Genomic DNA, 11,730 nt, shown 5'->3' with positions numbered 1-11,730 from the left:
AGTCAAGTCACTCGAATCATTCGAAGGAGGATACCACCCTATCATACCACATCACAACCATTTTAATAGCATGTTGGCACGCAAGGTAAACCATTATAACTCATAGATAATCAAGCATGGCACAAGTAACTATAATCTCTAAATGTCATTGCAAATATGTTTACTTCATAATAGCTGACTTAGGAACGATGAATCATCATATTAAAAAAACAAGAGACGTCGAGTTCATACCGACTTTTCTCATCCCAATAAGTCCATCATATATCATCATTATTGCCTTCCACTTGCACGAACGAACGATGTGTATAATAATAAAAGTGCACGTGCATTGGACTAAGCTGGAATCTGCAAGCATTCAACTCAAGAGAGAAGACAATTAATATGGGCTCTAAATTAAATAAACAATCATGCATATAAGAGTCACTAAGCATTTTCAATATGGTCTTCTCGACCCCCAAAGGAAAGAAAAGAAAATAAAACTATTTACACAGGAAACCTCCCAACAAGTAAAAAGAACTAGAAATCTTTTGAGGTTTTCATTTTAATCCTACTACAGGCAAGGAAATTAAACTAACTAATTTTTTTGGTTTTTCTCAAGGTTTATCAAACACACAAGAAGAAAACTAGAAAAAGAAATTTAAACTAACATGGATAACACAATGAAAGAGTATGAGCACCGATGCCCAGTGTGTGAACATGAATGTGAAGTCGGTGAGGAATACGTACTCCCCCAAGCTTAGGCTTTTGGCCTAAGTTGGTTTAATACCAAGGACCGCAGCTACTCTCCCCAGTGTAATGAGAGGTGTAATCAGGATACCACTGGCTGGTCATCTCCGACTCCCACTGGACAGATGATGCACGATAAGGGTCCAGCTCAGGTTCCGGCTCACGTTCAGGTTCTGGAGTAAAAGTTTGGGCTCGATGATTGTTCACTGCCTTCGGTGTGACGAGAAAATTTTCTGCAAGCAAATCAAACAACAAAGGCGCATGCAAAATAATAATCTCAAAATGTTTCTTATTGAATCTAAGTTTATACAAGAGCATCCTATCTTCGTTGTCAACAATAAACTTGTGTGCTACCATGCTCTTGTAATCTAAAACTAGATGACCCGTTGCGCCGATGGCGCAAGGGACGAGAGTAAGGCAAGTATGGAAAGAGTGAACATAAATATATTTAAGGGCAGATTGGTACACATGAATCATTCATGATACATAGCGTTCTAAGACTGCAGTTTTACAATGAAAGAAATAGTAGTAACACCAGACCTAAGTAAAGCCACTCTGTACGTATCAGCCATATCCTGCTAAATTGCGTAGATAATTTTGCTGCTTCATCCTCCTAACGATATACATACAACACTCTTTTGTTTAAAAAACAAAAACAAAATGGCATAGATATCCTTCTCTGAAGCTCAAATATATGAGTAATATTAATGGAGAGCACATTCACCTGCCGAAAGGTATATATTCACTTATATCAAATATCTAACGGAATGAAAATACCAGCCTACTTTACATTCTACCTCTCGAAGGCGAAACAAAACATAATAAATTATATAACCGAAAAATCATTCTTTTCAAGGTCCTGCTGAATAGTTAAAGGAGGCAATGCAAGGGAAAACAATGAAGGATCGGGGGATTACTGGGTTGATACAGTATCCAAGTGTTAACATACATGGTGGAAGTTCAAGCATGAGCTCACTCTTATTTTACCAAATAGAAAAGGTTTCACTTATAGAATGAAGAACCGATGCAAGAAAGTAAACGGTTGTGCAGAGTACCATTGTTTCGATTTCCATAGTGAATTTCCATACAAAAAGAATTCTTCAGCTTAATTGTATCTTTAGGACAAAACAACTCAGCCAAATAGTACGTAATACATCAGCCGAGCTCGCATTTTCTGCACATAGAAATAACAGAAGTGTGTCAATCAAGTTACCTTCTACAGAAATGATTGTGTATTAACATCCACAAATAATCAAGAGAAAACAGGTCGCATATCCATCAAATTAAATTTCTTGCACAAAGTAGAAAAATGCCCTAAAACATGACCATGCTTTCTAGTACTCGCTGCCTAGAATTGACATGATCTAAATTAGAATTGTCGACAATTAATATATAAATTATAAGGTATAGTAGATGAAGCTAGAATTGGGCAATAATCACACTATTTGTTTGTAGGAAATCTGAACAGAATATTTGAATCATAATCTCTGAACATAAACTTGGGACAAACCAATGATATTAAAGCGAAGGCATTGGAATCAAATATGAACCAAGCAGTGAACATTTATTCAAGCTAAAGGGTACCGTATACCTTTTCACACACTGTGATTAACATTCTTCCTACTAATCTTTCGTACACCCAGTGTCGTGTTCCTCGTGTCCTGATCCTAACTGCCACATCATGCACCATTGTACACTAAATGTTGTGCTCCTCATCTCCTGCTCCTCTTCAATTTCAACATTAGTAACAAGATCAGCAAGTAAGGAAAAATGAGTTACATTAGAATTAGAAAACTCATAACTTCCTGAACATTTTTGCTAGATCCGTACTGTGGTAGAAAAGTTGCAGAAGAAGTCGGGCTCACCTTTCTTGGCAGGGTCTGAGTACTCCATGGCCAGCATACCACAAGTTCTGCAAGCAAGCAGAACCAATACAATCTGCCCTATCTTCAATTTCAGATTTGCAGTCACCGGGAACTGTTTAGTCCAAAATCTGGTCTTTAGAGAACAGAGGAATGTCTATACAAAAAATAAATAGGTACAAACAAATAAGCAAAAAGGATTATCCTTGGAGCTTACCCTGCTACTTGCACTCCTCCACGGCCTGCTCCTTCTCCATAAGGTGCAATTAGTCAGGTGGATCTCAAACAATGTTCATTCAATTATTATTATCCTCACCTCCTAAATAACCTGAGATTGAAGTAAGAAAATGGGATGAATTCACCTTTGATCTGCAGTAGCACATTTAGGAATACCCAATTTCTTCTTCCATCATGCAAGTACCCAGGACAAAAACACGTCCAGCTCATTGGTGAGCAGCCTTATCAAAGCTCCTACAAATAGGAAAACGATGATTTCAGGAGGAGGAACTGACACCAATAACTATCAGGCATAGCTCAATGTATGAAGTTAATACCATTTGCACATTTGGTACTGACAACAGGCCTAGCGATAAACAAAAGATGCGGTAGTATATGAAGTCAGGTAAGTGTACACTCAAATACACCGCTACATGAAAACAAAAGACTACAAAGCACGCATTTTAGTGAACATGTTTCAGTTTTCTTTTCCTGTCCGTGTTCGAAAAGGATAAAAGAGAACATAAGCAAACCTAAAAATAACCTCACGACAAAATAAAATATACAATTCATGTCTCATATAGTCTTATACGACATGGAAGAAAATCAAGTTACCAAATGCTAATCTATGGGTAAAATCATCATGAAGAATTCTGTAGGGTCGAGAGCCCCATAAATAGAAGCAAATATCTACTTCATGGATTCTTGTTATGATTGACTGGAACTAATGTTTTGACCGGATATTCCTTGTTTCTTTATACTTTTATTCACCTCAGGGATTCTTATTAATCTCGAAATCATCTTGTTATGACTGACTGGAACTAACATTCTGAAGAATGAAATCACGTGGCTTACATAGACCAATCCTCCCCTGCCAGCCTTCTGGGATTTTCATCAAACACCTTGTAGGCGTAGAGAACAAATTCTACACAAGCAAAGATCAGAAGTTCAGAGAAGGAGCAGGGCATTGAAAGGAGGAAAGATATTAGGAAGAGGACAAGAGTGTGTGCACCTGCTTAGCCAAATACGGCGAGGTTGGGCGGACAGTCTGCACCGTCTATTTATGCTGTAGGTAAGACACCAGCTTCCAAATGTATCAGCTGAGCAAACGCAAAGGGGCAAGGAAATTAAACAGGGGAAAAATCATCACCATGTTGACGACTTCTTGGCTGGAGAGGAACTCGAACACGCCATCGCTTGTGACGACGAAGAAGAGGTGGGCCGGGGTGATCTCCACGGCGTTCACCTCAGGGTCGACCCCGACGCCCTCGGCGGCGAGGTCGCCGAGAATGTGCGTGAAGGTCGTGCCCGGGTAGAGCCCATCGCGGGCCGGGCCCAGACGCGAGGCGGGGTACCCCTCGTAGGCGAGCTAGCCCTCGGCCTCGGGGTCGTGGACGCCCTCCACCTGCTCGACGGACATGACGCGCGCACGCTCGTCGGCGCGGAACGGTGCCTGGTCCCACGACAGCTCGTCGGCGGCGACGCGGCCGTCGCGCCAGACCCCGGCCATGGCGCGCGAGTCCCCGACGTTGGCCACATGGAGCGCGCCGCCGGCCATGAGCGCCGCGACGGCGGTGGCCCCGCTCATGGAGTCGTCCACGGCCGCCGCCGCGTGCATCTCCTCGTTGACCCCGACCATAGCCACCCGGAACACCGCCGCGGGGTCCGACGCGAGGAGGCGGCATCCTCGGCCGCGAGGAGGAGGAGGAGGCGGGGGAGCCCGTCCCACGCGCACCCGGAGCTGGCGGCTCCGCAGGCGTCGTGGCCGTCGAAGACCGCGAAGAGGTGGAGATCGGGGACGCCCGCGAAGCGCATGACCACGAGGTACGCATCCTGCGACGCCTGGCCCGGGGAGTCCGGGTAGTGGCCGTCCACCGTCAGCGTGGCGTACTACAGCGCCAGGCCCGCGCCCAGCACCACGGCGCGGCCGAGGGTGGAGCCGCCGCGGCCGCCGGGCACGCCACCGCCTTCCCGCCGCCCTCCGCCGTCGCCCCGCGGCAGGCAGCACTTGCCGTGCGCGCACCCCATGGACTGCGTGCGCCCTCCACCAGCACCCCCCGGGATGCAGCCGCCCTCCTCCTTCTTCCCAGCAGCTCCACTGCACCACGACGGCGCTGATTCCCGTCCTTGTCGCCTGCCGATGGGCATCGGACGATGAAGAGAAGGAAGGCGCAGGCAGAGGGGAGAAGTGAACCGGGAGCCGAGGCAGGAGCGAGAGAAGAGCAGACGAGGAGAGGACGACCCGGTCAGCAGCAGTAATAGCAGGCGCTGTAACTCCTAGGCTCACCGCAAGAGGCAACCGACAGATGGGACCAAGAGTGAGCAGGGACCACCAGCAGCTGCACGAAGCAAACGATCCCGCGTAGCTACACGAAAAGGGTGAAGCCCCTCTTTACCCAACGAGCCAAAGCGAGTTGCCCATGCCAGCAAGCAGCACCAGAAGCAGCACGCAACCACGAGGCCGACACATGGGCCCGACGCGCCTGAAGCAGAGGGGCCGTAGCTGGGCGCAAGAGAAAACGGTAAAAAATGTCCATCCAACCCATGATCGCCTCCACGATCGCCTGCCAACCCACGATCCACGCTGAGCTTCTTTCCACACGGACATAGGCACCCAAACATGGTGCCACTGCGAGACAGACTCGCGCGCAAGCCTGGCCCAACCATCATCCACTCTAGACTGAGAATGCAGCGTACAGAAATACGGACGACCCGATTTTTACCACCACAATTGAAAGTACACTGGGGCTGGACAGCGAGGCAGATCGTGCGGGAGAGGTCGATTTGAAACCGCGATGGCTCTCATTAGGCGGGTTGCGTAGCTAGAGTTATATGTTCAATGTGAGGAGGCAATATTGTCTCCTTTTCTTCATGATGCCTAATGGGTATCTGAAAATGTCTAGCAAGACGTGCAACATAGATACCTCCAAATATGAGGCCTTTTGTACGATTCAGGGCTAGCCGTTTAACAACGACGGCACCCATATTAAAAGTATTGTCTCCCAGCAAAGCATGTTGAAGAATAATAATATCCGGAGCGCTCAAATTTCCACTATTTCCACGACCAATCAAGCATCTACTAGCAAATATTGCAAAGTAGCGTAAAACAGGAAAGTGTATGCTAGAGATTTTTGCCTCGGAACCCTTCTTTGGCTCCTCTACAGCAATAGTATTAACAAAGCCACCCACATCTTCACGATGGGGTTCACCTAATTCTCCCTCATAAGGTATCCTACATACTGCGCAAAAATGACGTAAAGACATTTCTTTGAATTCATCATATAAATGAAATGATACTGCAGGCGGTGACTTCTTAGGATAAAAATAAAAGTTTCGTACGAAACTATTGGTAAGTAAGAGATACTGATCGATTCGGTCGTTGATGAAACCGGTGAGGCCTGTAGTCTCGATTAAAGCATAAAAGTTTTCATGAATTCTGGCTTCTTTCAAGAAATCCTCGCATGGCCATTCACACGACCGTACTTCCGCTAAGCGAGGAAGATTATACTTGGCTTTTCCCTTCTCTTTGGCTTGTTTTTCCTCAGAGCTTTGGCTAGAAGAGCCTTTAAAAAGCCTCCTTAACATTTTCTAAAAATTTCTGAAATTTTAGTAACTTTAAAATAAAAATGGATAAAACTAAACAAGATTGATAGCAACTACTCCTACAAGTGCCTAGAGCCTATATCATGCATTGGAATTGCTTGGGACCTTAAAAATTTAACATGCAAGCTCAAGAACATGGTCACCTAAGCAGCAAAAATTTACAATGAATAAAGCACTAGAATAAAAACTAATTGGACCAATGGAGGAGTCACCTACCAAGCAACAATCTCCCAAAGCAGTTTTGTGAATGGAGCTTTGAGCTAAGAGATCGAAAATCGCAGCAAAACGAGCTAGAACTCGTGCTTGAGCTGGATGGGGATTTTTTTGGGTAGAAGATGGAGTGTGTGGGTGCTGGCATAAGTGGAGGGGAGCCATCAGGGCCCACGAGACACGGGAGCGCGCCCTACAGGGGGGGCGCGCCCTCCTCTCTCGTGGCCTAGTGCTTGCCCCTCATGCAGTGTTTTCAGTGCCTAAAATCCTCAAATATTTTAGAAAAAATCATACTAAATTTGCAGGGCATTTGGAGCACTTTTCTTTTTGGATTATTTTTTAATGCACGGATAATTCAGAAAACAGACGGATAATATTATTTTTGCTTTATTTAATCTAAATAACAGAAAGTAAAAAGAGGGTACATAAGGTTGTGCCTTCTAGTTTCATCCATCTCGTGATCATCAAAATGAACCCGCTAACAAGGTTGATCAAGTCTTGTTAACAAACTCATTCCGAATAACACGGAACCGGAGAAATTTCAAATAACACTAAGTTACCTCAACGGGGATATGAAAATCCCCAACAATAAGAATATCATACTTTTTCTTGACAGTAGGGAGAGAAAATTCAAAATCTCCAAAAATGATAGTTGAAACTTTTTCAATAGAATTGATGCTATGAACTTGAGATTGTTTCCTCGGAAAGTGTATCGTATGCTCATTGCCGTTAACATGAAAAGTGACATTGCCTTTGTTGCAATCAATAACAACCCCTGCAGTATTAAGAAAAGGTCTACCAAGGATAATAGACATACTATCGTTCTCGGGAATATCAAGAATAACAAAGTCCGTTAAGATAGTGACATTTGCAACCACAACAGGCACATCCTCACAAATACTGACAGGTATAGCAGTTGATTTATCAGCCATTTGCAAAGATATTTCAGTAGGTGTCAACTTATTCAATTCAAGTCTACGATATAAAGAGAGAGGCATAACACTAACACCGGCTCCAAGATCACATAAAGCAGTTCTGACATAATTTCTTTTAATGGAGCATGGTATAGTTGGAACACCCGGATCTCCAAGTTTCTTTGGTATTCCACCCTTAAAAGTGTAATTAGCAAGCATGGTGGAAATTTCAGCTTCCGGTATCTTTCTTTTATTTGTGATGATATCCTTCATATACTTAGCATAAGGATTTACTTTAAGCATATCAGTTAAGCACATACGTAAGAAAATAGGTCTAATCATTTCAGCAAAGCGCTCAAAATCCTCATCATCCTTTGACTTGGATGGTTTAGGAGGAAAGGGCATGGGTTTCTGAACCCATGATTCTCTTTCTTTACCGTGCTTCCTAGCAATAAAATCTCTCTTATCATAGCGTTGATTCCTTGATTGTGGGTTATCAAGATCAACAGTAGGTTCAATCTCTACATCATTATCTTTGCTAGGTTGAGCATCAACATGAACATTATCATTAACATTATCACTAGGTTCATGTTCATCACCTAATTGTGTTTCAGCATCAGAGATAGAAATATCATTGGGATTCTCGGGTGTGTCTACAGTAGGTTCACTAGAAGCATGCAAGGTTCTATCGTCTTTCTTCTTCTTCTTTTTAGAAGAACTAGGTGCCTCTAAATTATTTCTCTGAGAATCTTGCTCGATTCTCTTAGGATGGCCTTCAGGATAGAAAGGTTCCCGAGTCATTCTACCAGTTCTAGTAGCCACTCTAACGGCAAAGTCTTTTTTATTATTCAATTCATCAAGCAAATCATTTTGAGCTTTGAGTACTTGCTCAGCTTGAGTAGCAACCATAGAAGCATATTTGCTAACGCGGTGAAGTTCATCTTTAACTCTAGCCAGATTATCACATACGCGTCCTATCTCGAAAGCATTATTCTTTAACTCTCTACCAACATAGGCATTAAAACTTTCTTGTCTAGCCTTAAAGTCATCAAATTCATCTAAACAAGGGCTATGAAATTTAGTAGAGGGTATTTCAACTTTATCATATCTATAGAGAGAATTTACCTTTACTACCTATGTCGGGTTATCAAGACAATGTGGTTCTTCAGGCGGTAAATTAAGACCATGTATTTCTTCAATAGGTGGTAAATTTTTAACATCTTCAACTTTAATACATTTTTCTTTCATTGATTTCTTTGCCTCTTGCATATCTTCACGACTGAGAAATAAAACACCTCTCCTCTTTGGAGTGGGTTTAGGAATAGGCTCAGGAGTTGGCTCAATTGGTTCAGGAATTACTTCAGGAACTGGCTCGGGAATAGTCCAATTATTTTCATTAGTCAACATATTATTCAATAATATTTCAACTTCGTCGACTGTTCTTTCCCTGAAAACACAACCAGCACAACTATCCAAGTGGTCCTTGGAAGCATCGGTTAGTCCATTATAAAAGATATCAAGTATTTCACTTTTCTTAAGAGGATGATCAGGCAAAGCATTAAGTAACCGGATAAGCCTCCCCCAAGCTTATGGGAGACTCTCTTCTTTGATTTACACAAAATTATATATTTCCTGCAAGGCAGCTTGTTTCTTATGAGCAGGGAAATATTTAGCAGAGAGGTAATAAATCATATCCTGAGGACTACGCACACAACCAGGAGCAAGAGAATTATACCAAGTCTTAGCATCACCCTCTAATGAGAACGGAAATATCTTAAGGATATATAAATAGCGAGACTTCTCATCATGAGTAAATAGGGTGGCTATATCATTCAACTTGGTAAGATGTGCCACAACAGTTTCAGATTCAAGGCCATAAAAAGGATCATATTCAACTAAAGTAATAATACCAGGATCAACAGAGAATTCATAATCCTTATCAGTAACACAGATAGGTGAAGTAGCAAAAGCAGGATCGGGTTTCATTATATCATTAAGAGACTGCTGCTTCCATTTAGCTAATAATTTCTTAAGATCATTTCTATCATTGCAAGCAAGAATTTCCATAGCAGCTTCTTCATTCATAACATAACCCTTAGGAACAACAGGTAATACATAATCATTGGGGGAACGTTCATCATCACTATCATCAATAATAGGTTCTTCAATATTTTCATTCCCCCTAACTCTAGCAAGTTGTTCATCAAGAAATTCATCTAATGGCAAAGTAGTATCACGCACAGAAGTAGTTTCATCATGCATAGCAGAAGTGGCATCATCAATAACATGCGACATATCAGAATTCATAGCAGTAGCAGATTTAGGTGTCGCAAGCCTACTAATAACGGAAGGAGAATCTAGTGCAGAGCTAGATGGCAGTTCCTTACCTCCCCTCATAGTTGAGGGCAAAATCTTGGTCTTAGCGTCTTTCAAGTTCTTCATAGTGATCAACAGATATAAATCCCAAGTGACTCAGAGAATAGAGCTATGCTCCCCGACAACAGCGCCAGAAATTAGTCTTGATAACCCACAAGTATAGGGGATCGCAACAGCTTTCGAGGGTGAAGTACAACCCAAATTTATTGATTCGACACAAGGGGAGCCAAAGAATATTCTTGAGTATTAGTAGTTGAGTTGTCAATTCAACCACACCTGGATAACTTAGTATCTGCAACAAAGTATTTAGTAGCAAAGGTGGTATGATAATAAAGGTAAAGGTAGCAACAGTAAAGATAAATGTTTTTGGGTTTTTGTAGTAGTTGTAACAGTAGCAACGAAAAAGTAAATAAGCGAAGAACAATATATGAAAAGCTCGTAGGCAAAGGATCAGTGATGGATAATTATGTCGGATGCGATTCCTCATGCAATAGTTATAACATAGGGTGATATAGAACTAGCTCCAATTCATCAATGTAATGTAGGCATGTATTCCTTAAATAGTCATACGTGCTTATGGAAAAGAACTTGCATGACATCTTTTGTCCTACCCTCCCGTGGCAGCGGGGTCCTAGTGGAAACTAAGGGATATTAAGGCCTCCTTTTAATAGAGAACCGGACCAAAGCATTAACACATAGTGAATACATGAACTCCTCAAACTACGGTCATCACCGAGAAGTATCCTGATTATTTTCACTTCGGGGTTGTCGGATCATAACACATAATAGGTGACTATAGACTTGCAAGATAGGATCAAGAACACACATATATTCATGAAAACATAATAGGTTCAGATCTGAAATCATGGCACTCGGGCCCTAGTGACAAGCATTAAGCATAGCAAAGTCATAGCAACATCAATCTCATAACATAGTGGATACTAGGGATCAAACCCTAACAAATCTAACTTGATTACATGGTAAATCTCATCCAACCCATCACCATCCAGCAAGCCTACGATGGAATTACTCACGCACAGCGGTGAGCATCCTGAAATTGGTGATGGAGGATGGTTGATGATGACGACGGCGACGAATCCCCCTCTCCGGAGCCCGAACGGACTTCAGATCAGCCCTCCCGAGAGATTAGGGCTTGGCGGCGGCTCCGTGTCGTAAAACGCGATGAAATTTTCTCTCTGATTTTTTTTCTCCCCAAGACGGAATATATGGAGTTGAAGTTGAGGTCGGAGGAGGTCCAGGGGGGCCACGAGATAGGAGGCCGCGCCCTAGGGGGGGCGCCCCCCTGTCTTGTGGACAGGCTGTGGGCCCCCTAGCATTAATTCTTTCACCAAAAATTCTTATTAATTCCAAAAAGTGCCTCCATGGATTTCCAGGACATTCCGAGAACTTTTCTTTTCTACACATAAAACAACATCATGGCAGTTCTGCTGAAAACAGCGTCAGTCCGGGTTAGTTTCATTCAAATCATGCAAGTTAGGGTCCAAAACAAGGGCAAAAGTGTTTGGAAAAGTAGATACGTTGGAGACGTATCAGTGGCCAGATATCCAGCCTCCCGGAGCTCTTTGATGTTCTCCTCTGTAACAGAGGAGGCCATCCACTTGCCCCGCGCTCCAGAGCCAGACATGGCTAGGAGTGCTTGGTGGCGATGGAAAGGATTGTGATTTGGGCGCTGGAGCTCGAATGGCGGATAGTTAGAGGAGGAAGAAGGCGTGGGGTAAAAAGGCGGATCCTTATCTTCTTATAAAGGCAGTGGATGTCAAGCGCCCCCTCACAAGCCTTAAATCTCGCCTATTCCCAACGGG

At 43.2% G+C, this 11,730-nt stretch overlaps 1 pseudogene; it reads right to left on the bottom strand.

Moving 5' to 3' along the window:
• Nucleotides 1-1,615: 1,615 nt before the first annotated feature.
• LOC123112149 (probable protein phosphatase 2C 65) lies at nucleotides 1,616-5,052 on the bottom strand (annotated as a pseudogene).
• Nucleotides 5,053-11,730: the final 6,678 nt, after the last annotated feature.

This window comes from Triticum aestivum, chromosome 5B, assembly GCF_018294505.1.
Source record: "Triticum aestivum cultivar Chinese Spring chromosome 5B, IWGSC CS RefSeq v2.1, whole genome shotgun sequence".
NCBI classification, from domain to species: Eukaryota; Viridiplantae; Streptophyta; class Magnoliopsida; order Poales; family Poaceae; genus Triticum; species Triticum aestivum.
This window is presented reverse-complemented; position numbering and strand designations above follow the sequence as displayed.